This window comes from Melanaphis sacchari, unplaced genomic scaffold (genome assembly GCF_002803265.2).
Source record: "Melanaphis sacchari strain LSU unplaced genomic scaffold, SCAv2.0 Contig48_pilon_pilon, whole genome shotgun sequence".
In the NCBI taxonomy this organism is placed as follows: domain Eukaryota; kingdom Metazoa; phylum Arthropoda; class Insecta; order Hemiptera; family Aphididae; genus Melanaphis; species Melanaphis sacchari.
Genome location: NW_020271327.1, coordinates 1599015 through 1620395, shown reverse-complemented (window position 1 = coordinate 1620395; position 21381 = coordinate 1599015). Strand labels below are relative to the sequence as shown.

Genomic DNA, 21381 nt, shown 5'->3' with positions numbered 1-21381 from the left:
TTTTAATTTAATTTATATTTCCTTATTTATACTTTTCATTTTCTTTACTATAATTCATGTCTACATACATCACATCTAATTTAATTCAATTTTCAAAAACCACGAAAGTAAAAATACATGAATAATTCATAAGCAAGTTGAAATATTGTTTCTCCATAATAGTTTGTTTTATATTTTAGAGATTTATTAATTTATCTCTTTTTAGCTCTTACAGTATTAATATATGTTATTACGGCTTAAAATCACGTTTAAAACAAATTAATCGGTTGTTATTTTTTTTTTTATGGTTATTTAAAGAATTTTGTTTGATAGATTAATTGATCTGAAAATATTTTAATATCATGCATATCATATTGTATTAATATTAAACACGCAAATTTTCAAGTTGGCTGGAATTTATTTAGTCTGCCTCACGGCTATTTCTAAAGGAAAGTTGTATACTTATGCTTAAAAGTTGTTTATACTTCCGCTTTTTCTTTCGGTCCCTATTATAACTATTAAATTTTCTATTTCATAATCCAAGGTCTCACGATTTTTTCGTTTCTATATATCTGCGTATATTACCACCGTCCAAATTACCATTTTAACGGTGCAGTTCACGCGAACCACATCGTAACAAGTGCCGATTATGCATTCTATAGCTGTATAACGTGTTATCGTGCTGTGTTATAAATTATCGCATCGTCGAATGGCCCGATGACTTTTATATTGTAATTTCGACCAGGAGTAATGTGCGGCTCACCAGATCGTCTGCTGCGATCGTAGCCATTACTGCACCGATCATATTATTACACTATATATTATTATATTCGTACGTATACATATTATAAAAACGTCGTCTGGAATTTTATCTCCCTCATTCGTCGTAGATCGTTTCGCAACACACTGTGGTTGCTCGTGCGATATTCTCTCGGGGACGTTGTTATAATTTATAATCCACTTAGTGTAAAAAAAATAAATAGAAATAACGACAAAAAAATGGTTTCAAGACAATGGAGAGTACGTGCGTAAACATCTGCGGCATATACATAATAATATTAATAAATTATATTTCATTTAAATAATAACAATAACAATAATAATAATCTCCGTATTATTACAGTTCTATGCTGCTATACATTGCATCTTATAGTTAGTGTAGGATATGTACTTTCTCTGAAATGCTCGCCGTGCAGTACTCATATAATAATAATAATAATAATAATAATAATAATATACAACCATTATACGTAGACTGTCGTCGTAGGTGTCGCACGCGCCTCGAACAATATATTATTACTTTACAATATTATTATATAATAATAATAACATATCCCTCGTATACATTATTATCATAGCCGACGTGTACCCGTCCCCCGCGTAGCCTTGACACTGACGTCGTAAAAATATACATAATTTACTCTTACACCCTATACGCGTGTAAGTGTCTATGAGCTGCATACTATAAGATTTGTGTGAACGTTTTACACTCCAAACGAAGTTACTATATTTTATTGTTGAACGTTATGTATTGATATTTTGATGGTGATAACACTGATAACTAATAACGAGTGTAGAAAATATCAACTCTGGTGCGACGGGGATGATTTAAAAAAAAAATGTCCAACAACGATACCATTTTATTGACGTAATTATCATTTGACGTACGCGTACATAATGTTATTATATTCATTAACTTTCTTCTGAAATACTGTGCGCCAGCCAATATTAAAATGTACGACTGTAGTCTGTAACTATATAAGTATATCTAACTTTATCTAGATGAATTATTAGCTATCTATTACCAACATTGTTATAGTAGTTATATATTGTATCGTTTGTGTAGTAGGTTTAATAAATATTATACCATATAGGAGTTCGGAAACCGTGACGGAGGCTGCACATCATGACGATGGAAATATATGCGCATATGCCATGTGCGTACCATACGGGAACAGAGGTATATTATAATATCGTATCGGATGATTATTTGGCTATCGCATTAATCAGCAAACACTATTAATTAATTAAAATATTTTGACAGTCGGTAAATTAAAATTTGAAACAAATTAATAATGTAAGTTTTTTGTACAGTTTTTTGCTGCAGTTATACCATATGCTTTAGTTAATGAGTGATGAGGTTATCATTATTTAGAAAATTTTAAAACGTACGACGGCGACGCACATAATTTAAAGTGAAACCAATTTTCAACTGTTAGTGAGACGGTGATCCACAGACAAAAATTTCCTATTTGATTCAATTTAAAACCCCTGCAGTGGATATATTTACATCAATATTGATAGTGTGATCTGATGAGCGGACGAGGAAGAGGAGGACGACGCAACGAGTCAATGCGCGCAACCGGTTGTCGGTCGGGCTAGAAGAGCTGTCGAAAAACGCATACGATTGTACGTACACCGCAACCACTCGCTGTTAATTTGTATTAATTAGATAGAGAGAAACGTATGTGTATGTGTGTGTACAGTAGTGCTGTAGTTGTTAGTAAAATAAAATAATAGTATACTCTTTGGTCATTCCCCTCGTTGCAATGATGATATAATTATGAAGCGCGCTGAACGATAACCGTCGACGAGAGCGTGCGCGCAAAAACGCTCTGCCGCCGCCATTTCAACGTTGTCAGCTAATTGCCACTGCTGACGCTCATTTGCATACTGATTATAATGTGCTATACACTATATGGTGTACACAAATGAATATTATCGTTTTTAAAGTATACCGATTTTTTTACGCTTTCGACACGTTTAAATCTCTTGAAACTACGTATATATTATTCTGTCCACCGAGTCCATTTACTTGAGTATGGAATGCTTAAACTATATAATAATTATAATATTGCATATGTTAAAATAATTTCTTATGATATCGTTTTTTAAACGTTGAATTATTAACTATTAAGTATTTATATCATTTTACCAGCTATAGTCATTATATAATAGAAAACGAACATTCGAAATTAAAATTGTAAAATAATTAAAAATTCGTTTAGATTACCTTTTTTAAATGCGTATACTTTTAAGTTTTCTTTAAGAATATTTGAAATTTTTTTCAGTATCGTTTGTAGGCCGTACATAGTGTATTGTGCAATTATTATTATCTCTAATTACACAATTCCCACGTTTCACGTTTCCCCTATATCTTTGTCTTTATTATTAATTATTTCGTTTTAATATCTTTGCCGAACAACGATATATATGCAACGGTATTGTTGGCTGTGAATATTACAATAGGGTTAGGTATATGTATAGAGCTACTCGTTGCATATTATAATATTGTATACCTAGCTCTATGCGTGGCAATATCATAGTAAACCGTTATTACGTATAGCAATAACAACAAATGCGTCATCGTTCACTAATGTCTGCGTAGTTCGTTACAATAAAAAATAATATACGTACAGGGACACCGGCTTTATAGACGCTCCTGTTGCAAAAGAAGAAACGCGTGCAATCAGCTCGTCGATTGCGGTGGATAATTTGGTATGTATGCGATTTATTTCTCTGGATATGATTATTGTCATTATATTTATAATCGCAATCCAGAAAAGGATTTTATATAAATTGTGACCATATATTATATTACTGTTATGAACCGAATTGTAGTTTTTTTTTTTTAAGAAGTTTTTTCAATTATTATATTATTTATAAATTGAAATATATTTACTGCAGACGTACTCGAGTGCATATTATGTACATATTTTGTATGTATATTAGTGTTTCCATTATCGCTGTTTTACACACAAAGATTGAATAAGTAAAATACCCTTAAAGAAGCGACTATTATTATCATTTATCATAATGTCAAAATTATCAAACTTATGATCACATCTGAACTTAAATTATCAATAAGTTATCAATATATGTGTGAACAATTTCCCATCCAGTTCTTGTACAAAGTCGCCGGATCTCTTAGAAAAATGCGCTCTCTACGAAGTAGTACTCTTTACTATCCAACAAATGGTGTACAATATAAAATCAACTGAGTTGCACACATTTCAAAACAAAAATGTCAACAACTATCGTCATTCACCGCTAATCCTGAATATTGTCATCAACTAACAGCCACTGTGAGACTGACAAAATCACCACATGTAAATGTATACAAATGTAACAAAGGATCAACAAACATTTTAACTAAGTCCTGCAATAACAAATAGAAATGAAATATTACTTCTTAAATTCTTTGATGTATTTAAACTATTTGAAATTCCATTATATCCTTCCTCACCACTGCTTTCTTAAGCCACATAAAAGCTGAAAATGTCAACTAATAATAATAAATTTAAATTCTCTCCTTGTCCTAATACGGGATGGTAAGTAGTGACCTGAAATTGTCTAACTCCTTCTGTCCATAATAAAGTTCCATTGGATGACTTTTTTAACCAAATTTTTTATCTTTATGGGTACATGTCTTTTTTATTTATTTTATCCTAATTTATACTAATCTTAACATCGAGTAATTTACAGATTATATAATTCTTAATTAAAAAAAAAAATAACATAGAAAGAATTTTTTTTTTTGTTAAATTATTCGGCTTCTTCGTTGAAACCACTGTTTTATGTGTCCATTGTTTTGATAATATATTTTATTGTATATATACATAATGTACATAGGAATATTTATGTTTAATTTCTCAGAACACAAATAATTGAAGATATCGAATTTCTGAAATAAATTATCATGTATATTTATGTACATAATAACTTATTCCGCTCGGTTTAAAAACATATACGAAATTGTAAACAATAAACATATCAGCATTCGACATGAACTATAAACTCATCAAGTGAATTTTTATTTTTTAAAAATTGTATTAGCCGTAATCCCGAACAAAAAAAAAACAATCGTGTTGAATTCCCCGCACAATACTTTTTAATATGAGCTCGACGTCGACGGCTGTGGTAGCAGTGATGATGACGACGATGATTCGGTCGGAAACTTCCTGCGATGCTTAATCTCGAGACGCGTCCGGCGCAACTGGGTTTCCACGGTCTGATAAACGAGTGCAGACGATTGCTTTAATTCGACATCAACATTGTTGTTCTAGTTCATTACACCGCCGCGGCGGTGGACCTTCGTCGTCTAGGATGTGACGCGCACACTCTCGCCGCCGTAAATAATAACAACAATAATAATATGTGTAGGTATATATAATAGGCGCCATTGTCTGTTTTGATTTTTCTGTTTTTTTTTTCTTTCGGTTTTTCGATTTCTCTCCAGACGATATTCGTAGTTGATTGCGCGACAATCGTCAACGAAGTAGTCCCGGTGTATAATAATAAATATACGACGACGTCGTTTGCGCGAAACCGAGAGTATATACCACAGCATATATATATATATTATATTATATCCGTTCATTCATGAGTTCATCGCACGGTGTACTCGTATCATTATATATAGGACGACACAATATAACAATATATTATTAATACGCATATATATTATATATATATAGGATTCCGTGCGTTGCGATCATAGACTTAAACGTAGCCCGTAAGTACTCGTCTTGGGGCTGTACTACCAATGTATTATGTATATATATATATATAATGCGTGCGATGTCGCCGTTATGGTATCATTCGAGAAAGGTTTTTCTTTATTCTCTTATTATATTATTATATTCTACCGCCCCCGCTGTATTGAACTGGAGGATGATATTTTAAGCCCCTACACCACGACGTGCCTATATCGTTTTACATAACTCTCTCACACACGCGCACACACATCTAATATATTATACAAAAAAACATTGACCTTTGTCGTGTGATGCTGCGGCGGCGTGCATTCGGCTCGTTTATTTATTTACTTGTCTTTGTTCGGGTCGGTCGCGCGCGCGTACCTTCATACATATATACATATACCAGGCCACGACAAATCGCGAATGCTACGCAGCCGCTAGCTGCTTATAACATTGTTGAAAACCTGATTTTCAAACTCCACATGCATTATTATCGTACGTGTGTATTCTGCTCTGCTGTGTTTTTAATCTCGTGCGGCTAATAATCGTCCGTATTATTATTATAATATTAAACATCGACGCGAAGACAAGATGCCATCAGCTCGGGACGCTCCGGACTACGAATCCCGCGCGTTTCGGTTTCGCCGCGATTTAGCGGTACATCCAACGAAATCCGACCGGTGGCGGTCAATTTAAAATTTATAATAACGCTACGATGCTAATGTCATGCGCTACTACGACTACTAGACTAGTGCTAATACTACTAATCATAATAATAATACATAAGTATTGCATACTTGTCGCGCGTGTTTTCAGTTCGTTATTGAAATAATCCGACAGAGTTGTTTTGTCTGCGCGCCACGTCATCATTCTGCAGCAAAGCTTTCGAGAAGAGATTTAATGTCGTTTCGACAGTTGTCCGTGGATTAACGAGGTGCGCCCGTGTTCTCATATAAATAACTTTGAAATTGGATACGCGCGAGTTGTATACCTACTATCGCTATTTGTCGTCACTATCGTGTAGGTATTGATGGAATTCTCATTATTTTCGTCGATTTGCCAAATGGAAGCGTCATTAAAATACACATACACGTGTATATCTAGTATCCACTCTGCTGGACGATTACATTATATGGATTTTTAATTGCTTTATTATAGCTTCACGATAAATATCACGTTTTAAAACAATATTCGTGCGTTGCTATATTGCATACTTTGGTCAAAATTTTCATCCGTTTGCGGCTAAAACATCGCACGAACATCGCTTTTTAAAAAACGGGCACCTTCCTGTTCTCAAACGCGTTCTGGTCACGCGTCGCACGTGTATAGTGCATAATTAATATAGTTAGACTTGTCCACATATAAATTTGTTATAGGTACGCACGACTGTACGAGTGTAATGAATGCGATGCAATTTCGTCATACTATATCGCTATGTATAATAACGTACGAGTTTCTCGAGAAATCTTTCGCCCTCCGGATCGGTATACTGCACGGTCGGCGTTTGAAAACGCGTAATTATTATTGTTCCTTTATTGCGCTCGTGTACCGAACAGTTCTGTTTTCCGTCCAGTCGATAATCGTGCTTCGCGCGCGACACAATACGTTTCACAAAGATAATATATACGCTCAGAGGACTCTCGGTTCGGACGAGATATCTGTGGAGGATGTTACGAGAACAGGTCGTCGACACGACGATGACGTGCGATAGATGCTCGTAGTGGTGGTTGGTTGGCCGTCGCAGGGAGACTCGTCGCCGCGACGTGCACACGCGTCCGTGTAGAGACTATAGGACAATCAGTAGCCGTCGGGGAACGATCGTTAGGAATGCACAACGTTAAAACCGTCGCCGCCGTCGCGATCGCACGAGCCACAATCGTTTTTCGTCGGTCCGATTGCATAATGCATGCATTACGTGTATTGGACGATTTTAGAAATTTATAACAAATTCATAAATGATACGTCGCTCGAGCTCGCCTCGTCGGCGGCCCTCGCGGGCGCGGGTGTATACCTACCGGCGCGTCATAAATATCATCGTCAATGTGTGCGCGGCGCACTTATCGAACGATTCGTGAAATTCCCCAGAAAATCGCTGGTGACCAGACGGTGGCGGAGCACGTGTCCACCAGGAAGGTCAAGGAAGACCGGGCAGTACTCGTCTGAGATTGCCCTACAGCGTTACGTGAGATAACACCGAGAGCGCGGGGAAATTAATCACGAATACACAACACACACGCGTGCTCGAGAGAGAGTATGAGACGGAAATATGTTTATATTATTATATTATCATATATTATAAATCAGATTTATTATAAATCATAATATATAAGTATATTGGAGGTATATTATGTTATTGCAGGTACCCCTCGTGCACGACGAGCGGCGCACGGGGGATCTTTGGATTTCTGTTAAAATCGCTGAATAATAATTGAGTCATCATCGGTTCTCTCTCAGTACGATTTCCTCTTCTCCTCCGATCCGGCGGCGCGCGCCGCGCTGTTAGCATGCGTAATTACATCATGTTATGGAATTTTGTCCGTGTATAATATGCTACACACATATTGTGTGTTATCATAATATGTTTTTGTTTTTCTTCCGTCCGTCCGTTCGACCGTGAACAACGGGCCCATTTTTTTTTTCGGAAACCAATTCACGTAAATCGTCTATACAGTGGAAACGCGCGTGTCTGGATTTGAACGCTTCGACGTCGCACATCTCAATATTCTTTTATCGCGATGTTGGTCGTTTAGCTCTGTTATACAGGAACTTCGGGTCGTATGTGTAGTATCTAGTACACTCGTAACGTCAGCACACTGCTTCCGAGATTGGTGAGATTATGACTTGTATTGTACGACTAAGAATCGTTTTAAAAATTGGTCCGATGAAATCGAAAAGGATCTCCACGATACCGATGGTACATTACATATACGCCAGTGTACGAGTTTTTTTTCGATTTACGATCCAAATCGTTTTTCGAACTCATTGAAACGACGCGTTTAGGATTTTTCGTACGGGAAATTGGGCGATAATCTAGCTTTTTTTTGCATATAGAAATGTAGTAATTATTATATTATGATAATATTGAAAATGTACACCGAAACGTATTTATTATACGTAAACATTACGTATACAGTTTACGGCATACAATGTGTAATTCGAGTGTATACGAATTCGATTTATTGGTAGGTGGCTGAGGGGCCAATCCCTTTGATTATCCTCCTAGATACGCCACAGAGTCATTTGAGTTTGATTGCATTTCACCGCCGCCGTCCGGTAAAAACAATAATAAAGCGCATCGACTTCCGCAGTAAACAGTAATAAAAGTAGTCGCCCAATAGTCCGACTTAATATTACCATAGTCATTGTGTTATTTGGACTAGTCCGTCATTTAATTGACCCGTCCAAACCAAAACTGTGTCATCGACTCCTATGTATATACGTGTGTATGTTGTGTTTTCATTACACTTGTTTTTTTGTATTTTATTTTTATTAAAATCACGTCGATTATTAAACACCGCGTGTCGACCCCAATTTGATTTTATGCGTTTACATACACGACTGTTTCGCCGTTTTATGTGGTACACGTTCCCGAATCTCGGGACAGTGGTATAATGAATGTTACGCCTATTATTACTTAATTAAAATAGAATTAAAAATAACACGTGTGAAGTATGATTATACCTGTATATACAGGCAAACGAGTATGAAAATAAAATGGGAACCGACGGCGGAATAGTAGTATACGTAATACCTGGCTGTATTCAATTTATTTTAATAATAATATAGGTATTCGTGAAATATAAAGTAGTATTTTATTTCGAAAAACCAAATATCCAATACCTGTTATTGAACATTCAATATTATTATGTGTGAAATTCGTTGAAAACATTTTATCTGAGCATCATTCGATTTTTACGATAATATATACCATCAAATGATTACCATAAGTTATACACTCTTAACTAAATTAATCTATTGACTAATTCATTGATTTTTATCATTTAAATTTGTATATTATTCGCCAGTACCGTTTTATTTTAATTTTTCACATTCTAAATGCTGAACTGAAATAAAATACTTAAAATTCAATGATTTTTATTTAAAATACTCAAGTTATACTACCTATTATGGCACAAACAACCTTACCTTTTTTTTTTTTAATAATGTAAATTATACAATTACTGATGAGGTATAGTGGTGGTGCTAATTTTATATAAAACTTAATAGTGAGATGAAATTACACTACCTACGTGAATGAGTGAAAAAAATTTGAGGCATGGCATTTCTTCTTGTATAACCTACGATTTCGATCACTGATTGACCAAAAATATAATAATATTGATTTGCGTATCTCGACGTCAATCACGTGAGTTGTTAAAAAACTAACAAAACGTCGAGCAATTAAATATTGCACCAAGTATAGAAGAAAAAAATACGCATACTTTATCGTCGTTCGATGTACTTGCATTATAAGTAAGTACATATAATATCGTTTTGCGTTCATATAATAATAAACACACATTTATATATATACTATAAGATGCTGTATATTATTATATTACATAGTCAGCGCACACAAACTACTGCTGCGGCGGCAGCGGCGACGACGGCGACGTTGATTACATTCTGTGTATAAATTAAAATCGAACTTGAAACACACATAGTTTCCAAGTCGTGTGACCAAGGCATTTATTTTCCCAATGCGCGCGTGTAAAGTGTGTGTAGCTATATGTAAAAATCGTGTTCGCCGCTCTTGTTCGGGTCGTGTACAGATCCCTATCGGGTTTAAAATGCATTTTACGCGCACGCACGCACTCAAACGCGATAGATAACGACGATGACGCGCTCGTCCCGGAGCTTATGGTTTACGACACGGAATATATCAATATTGTCCAGGCATCGGCCAATATACAACAGTGTTTTAGGGACCTGAACGCAATGGCCGACGGACGGATGCCGATAAGCGTTTTTAATACACACGAAAATTATGTTTATTTATCTGATTCACTCGGTTTGTTGTCGTGTACATAATATTGTTATTATGCATATTATGGTAAAACTGCAGCTGTATAAATAACGTTAATTATAATTATACACTCGCGCGCGACGATACTCGTCGATTGTTGTCTATAAACCGCACGCACTCGTACAACAATATGGTATAGTAATGTTATTTAACATTATAATTTTCACGGACCTTACTGTACTAGGCAGTAGTACAGTATATGGTCTAAGATAACATTATACTGGTTCGGTGTGCGTCTGTGCCGCGGAACTGTGCCGAGATCAGAATGATTATTTTGTACGACTATATACCATTATAGTATACTTACTACTTAGGTGTATTCCAGCGCGCAAACACTATTATGTAATATGTACGTATTATTATAAATTTATAATATAATAACGTTTAAGCTGGTGTAACGTTAATGGCCTACAATCAAAATAAACTAATGTATAATATTATAATGCTTTAATATATTATATATTATTATATAATGTACATTATGTGCTCGGTTTGATTTAGTATAAACATATAGATAGTTTGAATGTAATATTTTTAAGCGCCAGAGTTTAACGCGATAAATGTGTCTTAACGATTTCTCCCAACTCTGAAAAACGAACTAGCAAATCGCACTGTCATTAATAAATCGACTCGTTACCGTATCACTAAATTATTATTATTATTATTATTATTAATATTTTAGAAGCATCTAAGAACCTAAAACCGTTTTAGTAGTACTTGTTTAGTTGTTCTTATTATAAAATTGTATTTTATTGATGCAATAAATAATTTTCAGCGAAATCATAGGTTAACTTTAGTAGGTCTTCCAATTTTATTAGGATAATATTTTTGTTAAACGTCCCCGTCCCCTACGAATGTGATGTTTTCATGCTTATACTTAATTTTATGTAATATCGTTATGATTTTAAAATTTAAAACACACTTTCAATATTATACGAGTCTAATAGCTTTATGCTGTTTGATTTTTTTTCTTTCATTGTAACCCTAAAATATTTCATATTACAGGCTGCAGTGATATTTAACGATTAGTTTTTGATGATCAAATAATTACATAATATATTGTTTAGACTGTTTTGAGAACAATTATCTTCAAAGTTTTAACCAAAAAATCATGTCTTTATTTAATGATAATGTACTCAATTTGGACATAATTTATGCAATAAAAAAATATTCAATATCCAGTTTGTAATTTTATTGAAGATCCTTTAAAGTCCAATTTTAGTCACAAACAAGTTAAGGTCGTATACTTGTATTTGTTATGATCATTTATCAATAATTATCCTATCCTTGAACATTATCATATTATTGTTGCAACTTATTTCAATTTAGACTAGCATCTATTTAACGATATAATTCATGTTTTTTATGTAACCCATCAAACATCAAACCATCAAATAGATATAATGTGTATATTGTAGATAATATAATATAATCTGTTTACGCTTTATGTATATATTAATTATCATTCTTTATGGATTTGATGGTATCATTATTATTTTAGGTAGTGTGTGTGTACCTTCAGGTAACTATAGCTTTCGGAGTTGCCAGAGATTTTATGATAATTAAAAAATCCACATATTTTAGTATCACAAGTCACAACGTTCGTTTTCCATATCTGTTATTATCGAACAATTTTTATAATTTTACAAAAATTTGTAGTCATTATAATTAAAAAACAAGAATTGTCACGTGCTGTTCTGTTAAAATGTAAATAATAATGATTATATTCTATGCTAAAAATTTAACGACAAATGATTTGTCCAATAAAATCTTATTTTAATAATATTATGTTTGTATTACTATTTAGTCTTTAAATTGTTACTTTGGGTAAACTATATTGGACAATATCGTTTATGATATTTAGAGGCGTTAAAATTAGCCGATGCTGTCCGTACTGCACAACATAAATGAAACCTTTTATTCAAAAATAATTACAAGTTGTATGATATAATAGTATCGTTATTATTCAATAGAGTCAAGACAGTCATATTTTTCGATATTTTGTGTATATGCTGACAGAATACTCGATTGGGGAGACGGAAAAAATCTAGTTCAGTGTGCTCCAATTGTTAACGGGTTTCTTTCGGCAATTATATGAAAATTCTAATCAATTACTTTTCTGTCCGTCTCTTATTTTTTTTTACCTACCAACAAACTGGTTCTCAGTGAGTTTAGTGGTAGTAATTAGCGTCGGTCAAGCGAAAAAAAGTTTCAACCTACTGGCTCATCATCACGATGGTTAAACATTTGTCTAATCATTCGGGTCCATCAGCTATATTACCTCTGTTGGCAGCATCTACACGTTTTTATTCACGGTCAAGTTAAATAAAATTCACTTTTTAAATAATATTATCGATCATCTTGGTGTCAAATTAAAATATTGTTTTATTCGTGTTAAAATGTTCGACTGACTTATAAAACTTTTATTTTTTTATTTCATGATTTAAAATATGCTACAATTATAGCATGATAAACATAATAATATCTAGTAAATAATATTATATAAATAAGTGGGTATACCGTATACCTACATATTATACATAATAACACTAGTTATTAATATAACGGATCTTTCAAATTACAAACTATTCAGACATTAAGTCATTACTTTTTTGTCTTGAAATGTTAAATAAAACAAAATAATTTTATCTATAATTAACTTTTTGTACCTATGCATATATAAATATATTATATGTATTTGATAATTTTAAACAGCTTTATTTTAATCTCAATATATAATCATGTTTACTTTTATGGCTTAAAATTTAAATATTTTTAATACATTTAGTAAAGCTCATATACCTACAATAATTATTTTATATTTATTTTCATAATTTAAATTCTTGACTAAAACTGCGTACCTACTAATGTCTAAAGTATGTTTGAAATTTTATTAAAATTTTTGTAGTTTTATTTCTCAATAAATAATATGAATTACATTTTTAACCATTTTACAGTTTATTTCGTATAAATTAATTTATGAATAGTATTAAGTATTTTTTGTTATTATTTTACTATAGAATTAGCCATTTGGTAAACTTAAATTTTGTAGAATACATATTTCATAATCCAATAACTATAAATACTTACTAGAGAAATATAAAATTTGAGTTAAAAATAATTTTAGATTTTCTTTCGTATAAATATAGAAAATAGTAGATATACGTGAATAACTTGATAAAAAAATGAAAATAGTTTTGTCGCTAGGGAAATATCGTTGCTTATAAATCTAATACATAATACCTAGTCACAATACATTTCAATTTCCATTTTATTCCATTTTTATATCACTTTCGTTGTAATTTTATTTTATACTTATAATTAACTTTTTCTTACAGCCATGTGAAGAACATTTTAATATAATATACGACTTCATATGTCTATTAAATCTATGCCTGAATAGATACAAGCCTCACACACTGAGTGTTATTAAAAAAAATGAAATAATAATCCTGAAGAACATTACCACCAACGTACAACTCATATATAGTGTTAAAGCCTCTTTTGGTGTATATACTTTTACACTCGATTATTCGCAAATATTACTGTAGGTAGGTAAGTACGCTATTAAACGTTGCGGGTCATTATGTACAGACGAGTACATAATATAATATATATTGTATGATATTAAGCTGACATTATATTATTAATACTCCTTACCTCCAGAAAATGCGTGTAAGGGTTGGGAGGTACATCTATAGTGTGCTTAACACACGCGTGAACTACAAGAGTTTAGATACATGATGATGTGTAGGTATACATGTGGATACCCATGTAATATAATGACGATAAGCTTTGATAAAGTGTTCGACCAGTACACACGTCGGATAATGATTTTTTTTTCGTACGTTCGCGCGTGATCTTGGCCGACACATGTAAATTACGTATATTATTATTATGTACGTATACCCGCGTTGTGTGTGGCGGTCAAACTCTTTACGGACTCGCGAAGAGACATTGCCCTCGATTTTATATACTGCATCATATGTAATAATAAAACAATAAAGTATAATAGTGTATAAGATATGTAATATAGTATTATGTGCATAATAAACTTATTTAGATGGTATGTTTTTTGTGTTATAGTTTCTGCGGTGCGATCGCAATCGGCAGTGATCAATACTTTTATTATCACCGAAAAATCATTGCCAATACTGTCTTACGAGTGAGTACAATTTTATTTTTCAATTTTGATTAAAAATTATGTATTTAAATAATATGTTCAATGTTTATATTTGTTTAGTAGTTTCACCAGTTTTAAACGCGCGTAATAACTTTCAAACACTGTTATTATCATATATATCATAATAATTTATTAAATGTCTTAATAATATAATGTATTCGATATGATTACTAAATATAGACCTAATTAAAAGTCTGCTATACACGCTTAAAAATCAGTCACAATTTATCATATTACAGCAGTCGCTGCATATTAAACTCACGATTAATGGACTGATTTGATTGTTAGATTTAAATAGGCTTGTTCCAATTTACAAGTACTACTAATGAATAAAAACAATTTTGTCTATTAAACCACTACACTCGACAATGAGGTTAAATATTTCCAAATTTTCAATAAATTTTTCCGATTTTATCGCATATAATTTGATGATTAAAGATTTTTCTTACCTAACTTAACACTTATTAGTATATAATCAAATTATCTAAATCAATGTTTTTATTACATTGCATAATATGTAGGTACCTATATATTTTTATTCTTGGATTTTTCGCCTTATTGACTCACTTGGTTAATGGATACAAATATTTGGGTTTCAAAAAGAGTCCAAAAAACACTATACTATTATATTATTCTATGACTTATTATGTATACTATTTTTAGATTAACTTTTTTTATTATTAGGATGTTGTAATGTAAATTTTGTTTATTTAAAATCAATTTCTATAACATAAATACATGATTTATTGTGTTTTAGTATGTATAATATTATATTACATTTAATGGCTCAATAATCGGATAACAAAAACGATCACTACAATGGAATATTATGCCTATTATAGATATATGTTATCTGTATGTAATATATTCGATTATCTAGCACGTATATCTGAATATTTTCAAAAAAAAAAACCCCATTATAAAATTTCTACCGTTATCAATTTGGTTGTATATTATATTATATTATATTATTTCAGAAAGGTACTTAACGACAATTTTGAATTTAAATTATATTATATAGTATAGGTTTCTGCATGATATATAGTGTTATTTGCTTCATATATTACTTTGGAAGTAATCTCTTAACATAATTTTTATCAACTATTGAGATTTTCTCATATTACTAACATGTATATATTATGTAAATGTAAAACTGTGTATAAATTGAAATATAATAATACGAAACGGAGTTGAGATGAAAGTAAATTGGATTACATGTTTGGTTTGACGTTATTATACTTATTCAGTATAGTGTACTACTACATACAACGATACTATTACTAATTCTATATACTGTATCTACTTGTGGAATACTACCTATACCATTCGTCGGCGTTTACGACCAAACCAATTAGGTTTATCGGTTGAATAGAACAATTCAAAAGTGGCTCGTGTTCGATGAGAGAAATAATTATTATTATCCATTTCCTCTTTCATAGTATTTTATCACTTTATTAGACGGGTCGTAATTACGAGTAAAATTACTAGGTTTGATTACCGATAAACACGATTGTATATATAATATACAGACGTCGAAATCTCCTCGATTACAGTAAATAGTTGGGCCGAGCATGTTAAGTATTTTTTTTTCAACCGTCTTAAGTTAGGTGATAGATTATTCAACGATTAATAACTTTTAAAGTTAATTTTATTTTTTTGTAACTTTTAGAAGTTGGTACGACGAAAGTTTTAAGTACATTGCTAAATAGCATAATATTATACACAAATTGGATACATAGTAGATAACTATAGTGATCTGTATCGTTTAATTAAAATATATGATGGATAGATGAAAAAATAATTTTTTTTCCGTCTGTGGCTTACAAGTTTACAACATTAATTGTTTCCGTGCCGATCGTGCGGGTGGCGTAAGGTCCGTGATTGTCCGGCCTGCCTCAGCGCGGTGCAATGAGATAATGGTCCTCACGCAGATCATAATGACATCACGTCCAACACACGCCGTTCTATTTATTATTATTATTATTATTATCGTTATTATTAATGTAGTTATATATATATAGGTGACCAATGTGTATATAACAACCGATCGTTATTATAAAATAACAATAGTGTAAAAACGGCGTCTCTCAAGTGTTATTATTATTATTTTTTTTAAATATAATTATTATTATATCGATACAAACACGAATTTATTATTGATGGAACTAACTATATCGTAGTATTACACAGTCGGGTTGTTGTGCAGTGGCGTAACGGTTGACGCGACTTTATATATTTAGTATAATATAATATCTAAGCACAAATAAATCCAAATTTAAAAAACTTAATTAGCCGCTCTAGTTTAGTTTATGTTATTATAAAACGTGTAAGTCGCGTATGATTAGATTTCACGTGTAAAGCAGCAATTGATGGCGATTACTTCATATATTATTGGATATTATATAAATGGTAGTTATGTTCATACAATATATATCTCAATGATTTCGTTTAGAACATTATTTTATAGAAAGATATTTTGATATAGGCACAGATATATATTAAAAAGGCTACCTTTTGATTTTATCAATATTTTTACTAACTACGAGAAACGACTTAACTAAAGACAATAGTGCGTGGTTTTAATGAGCTCTTCTCTGAATAGTTCTCCGAATTCAATGAGTGTTTTAACATTTATAATATCAATAGATTCAACTATTCTGCTTCGAGGTCTTCTGTATCCTGTTGTATTCCTATCCGTTATAATACATATTATTTTATAGAGGTATTTGATTCAGAGTCATAGGTGGAAACGTAAATGAATAGAATTTATAAATTCAATCGGCGATGTTGGTGTATTTTAATTTGGAAATTATGTAATGATGATAACAATTAACATTACGTTTATTCGAGTTCGCGTTAAAACAATAGAAATTACTGAAATAAATAGTAAAATTTTTACGAATAATAGGCTAATTTTCGGTAAGATATTAATCGAGAAAAAAATCAATTTCTGTATAGTTCCGTTATATCAGGTCGTTTCGGTTTATAGTCTCATAAATTGTAGGCATATGTGTAGTTATATAGGCATATAGCTTATATGTATAAGATTTATAAAAAGGACGCGATACGTACGTCCATCATGGAATTGTGTATATAATATGTGTACGAGATTTTCGGTTTAACATATCAAAAACACGAGAGGGAAAATAACACAAAAGAAAATAAAAAACACTAGAACCATTTTTATGTGATATGTTATAAATTTATGATATTGTCAGTGTGTTCTATATACCAACCTATACCAACAAGGAAATAATGATCTTGAAAGTCTTGAAACAAATCGATAACGAGCTGTAACACGCATGTAACCAATAGCGCGACCAATTGATGTGTAAATGTATATACATAGGTACCGATGTATATTATATATCTAGTATAATATAGCTTATATATAATTTTTTAGGTACTTGTAAAACGTTAATATGTAAACACATGTGTAACATTTTCATTTTTTACGCCTGCTTTTTATTTTTGTAATAATTGTATTTTTCAACACACGATTAATTAATAATATAAATTATAATATACAGCAGTAAGTTATGACCCCTGTTCTCATAAAATATCATTTGTATAATATAATAAAAATTTAGTGTAGGTAGATAAATATAACGTAATTCAGGGGCTATTAAGTTTTCCGCGTATCTAATTTATACGGTTTATTAAAATATACATTTATCATAATATTAATAAAAACCAAAATTGTATCAAAATTAGAATGTATTATATTAAATGACTTTTGAAACGAAATCAATTCAATAATTATGAATACGACTAATAATTTAGATGGCAATGTTCATTTGATTTTAATCGAACATAAATATTATAACCAATTTCGTTCATTTACATAATATATATATATATATATATGTTTTATTGAATCTAACATCACGTTAAATATATAATAACACCATATGCAGATACTTATCTATATTTGATGAAACGTAGTTTTGTATTATATTAATATAATTTTTTTAATCATTCGGCATAACCATTTCCGTTGACGTTGAATAATACAACCGGAAATGAAGAGTTTTGTGTTTTCCTAACCTAATGGTGTTAAATACGAGGTCATCGCAGAGAGACCTCACTTTTCTAACAGATTTTCCAGATTGAATACGATTATACAACATATATATATATTATGTATAGTATGCTTGCACGCTGCCAATAATATTGTATTGTGCAGTATTTTAGAAGCATCATTTAGACTGTATCTAATATAAAAGATTATTTGTATATTTGTATAATTCGCTAAATTTTTTTTTTGTAAATATCTGTTTATCTGATATGTTTAAGGCCATCAATTATTATTATCGTATACGAGTACATGTTTTTTTAAAATCCCCATTACATAAAGACTTTTAACCTCCAATATTAGCTTACTAAAATCTTATCTACAGTTAAATTGTAAATATAAGTCCACCTCAGGAGATTTGATAACAATATTTACCAAGTTTTAAAGTTTATAAAATTATTTAATTACTTTAAAAATCTTTATTAGTTTTATTCCAGACTTTTATTCTAAATTTAAAACAGCTTTGTTTTCGATTCAAAATACAAATCATGTATGTCATATTATATTTTTTTGTGTATGCGTAACGTATGTATAATATACATATTGTATTTTCTCATAGTTATACATGTGAATATTAATTCTAGTTCATGCAATTGTTATTACACAGGTACAACTGTTTTAAATTATTACTCTTAAAAATTATAACCGTAAATGAAGTAACTGTATGATAAAATATTTAAATTTGATTAATTTTAATTTCTAACAATTGAATAAGAATATAACTGTATTCTACAAATGATACATTGACGTATATATTTAATTTATTTGAAAATTTACATCTTCATAAAACAATACACATATTTTTAAATGATAATTATAAATCTTATCTCTTATCTATGTATTGTTTTTTAGATATTGTTAATATTAATTAAAACAACAGTAAAACATTTAATAAAAAAAGGGGAAAAAATAAAAAAATATGAAATAGGTATTAACTTAATTTATTGATTAGTTTTGGTGAATTAATAGGGAACTTTACTATTGTGAAAGTATCTTATATCTTACAACCTCAGAAAAATTAAAGGTTATGTGAAATGCAAATATATTACACACCTGCGATGAAAATAATACATAATCGTGTTCAAATCACATGTCATATAATTAGTTCGCACGGAGAAAGAGTGAGAGTAAAATATTTTTCACCTAATTTGGGAAAGATATACAGATTTCCTTTTTTCCATTCTCACACGTATATATATATATAGTCAAAATGTTGAAAGAAAAACGGTTCCCATACTAGTAATACATTTTAACAAGGATGAGAATATTATTTGTAAACACATGATGTTTAGGATTGTTTACAGTGTTTGAAGAGAAATCAAATAAAATCGAAACGGTTAACGGGTACATTTAAAAAAAATTGATTGACGTGAAAAAAACTGAAAACACTTTGAATTTTCTTTAATATATTAATTTTTGTAAGTGATACAATTTTATTACAATTATATATTAATATAAATCGTTGATATTTTGTTTGTCCAGCTATTGTCGTTGTTTTTATTTACTTAAAAGCTTAAAATCTTGTAAAAGAGTAATATCATAAATATTTAAAAGTCTTAAAATAATTTACGTGTTTGAGGTGAACGCTTTGTGATTAAGCTTTCTGTCAAACAAGAATATTAAAATATTAGTAACTACCCAGCGTCCTAATCTATAACTCAACTCACCTATGTTATACAGTATAGGTACACAATAATTATTAAGAAATACCCAATCTTATAATATTATTAATTTAATAAGTGACTATAATGTGACGTATTTTTATGTAAACATTAAAATTTAGATGTAATCATTTAAGTGCAAAACGAAGAGCTCAATAATGATTCATTATTACAACGGAAACGCTGAAAGCGGTAGCGTACTGTATGGAAGTGTGCATAGCTACCTGTATTACATATAAATATAATATATTTAAGGCGTGAATTTAAAAAAAAAAAACCGCTATTACATACTATTCGAGAGCACGATAGTAATAATTGCACGTCGTTTAAACATCTTGTCGAGATAATAAATGATCGTGTCATTTCCCGTGTTCTCGCGATCATCCGAATAAGTACACCGTCATCGCCGGCGCGTGGTCTTTACGTAAGACGCGCTTAACTCGTGTACTATACAGTAAATACCAATGCAATATAATTAAACGTAAACGCCGTTAATACATTACACATAGATATATAAAACGTAGTGCAGTGGTACAACTGGCCAATTCGGATTTTTCAAGAGTTTTTTAAGGTGTTTTTTCGATGACCAAAAACATTTTTAAAAATACCAATAATTGTAATACACTGTAATTAGGTATTAAAATACATTTTGTGCAAATTATCAATCGCTATTCTTCTGTAGAAAACCTGAAGATAAATCTATTATATTTAAATATGACACAAAATGTTATGTAATCATACGAAAACTTGGGTAAAATTTTGGCTTTTGAAATAATTTATTTAGTTTGATGTATTATGTATTTCAATAAAAGGGGATACGTTCTTTAAGCTCATTTGCCCCATAGACGTACTGTTGAGTTATGATGCATTGTATATACTGTGTGCGCACGACTATTATTTTATTAACCACATTATAATATTTACTTTATATTATATTATATATAAAATTTACATTAGAAAGAAAAACTCGAAAAAGC

At 30.9% G+C, this 21381-nt stretch overlaps 1 protein-coding gene across 1 annotated transcript in view; it reads left to right on the top strand.

Annotated features, from left to right (window-relative positions):
• Positions 1-21381, top strand: part of LOC112598551 — a 74073-nt gene that overhangs the window by 7562 nt on the left and 45130 nt on the right. Inside the window, exon 2 of the mRNA XM_025345065.1 lies at positions 14572-14650. The gene's annotated coding sequence lies outside the window, so the exon portion shown is untranslated. The remainder of the gene's footprint in view (positions 1-14571; positions 14651-21381) is intronic.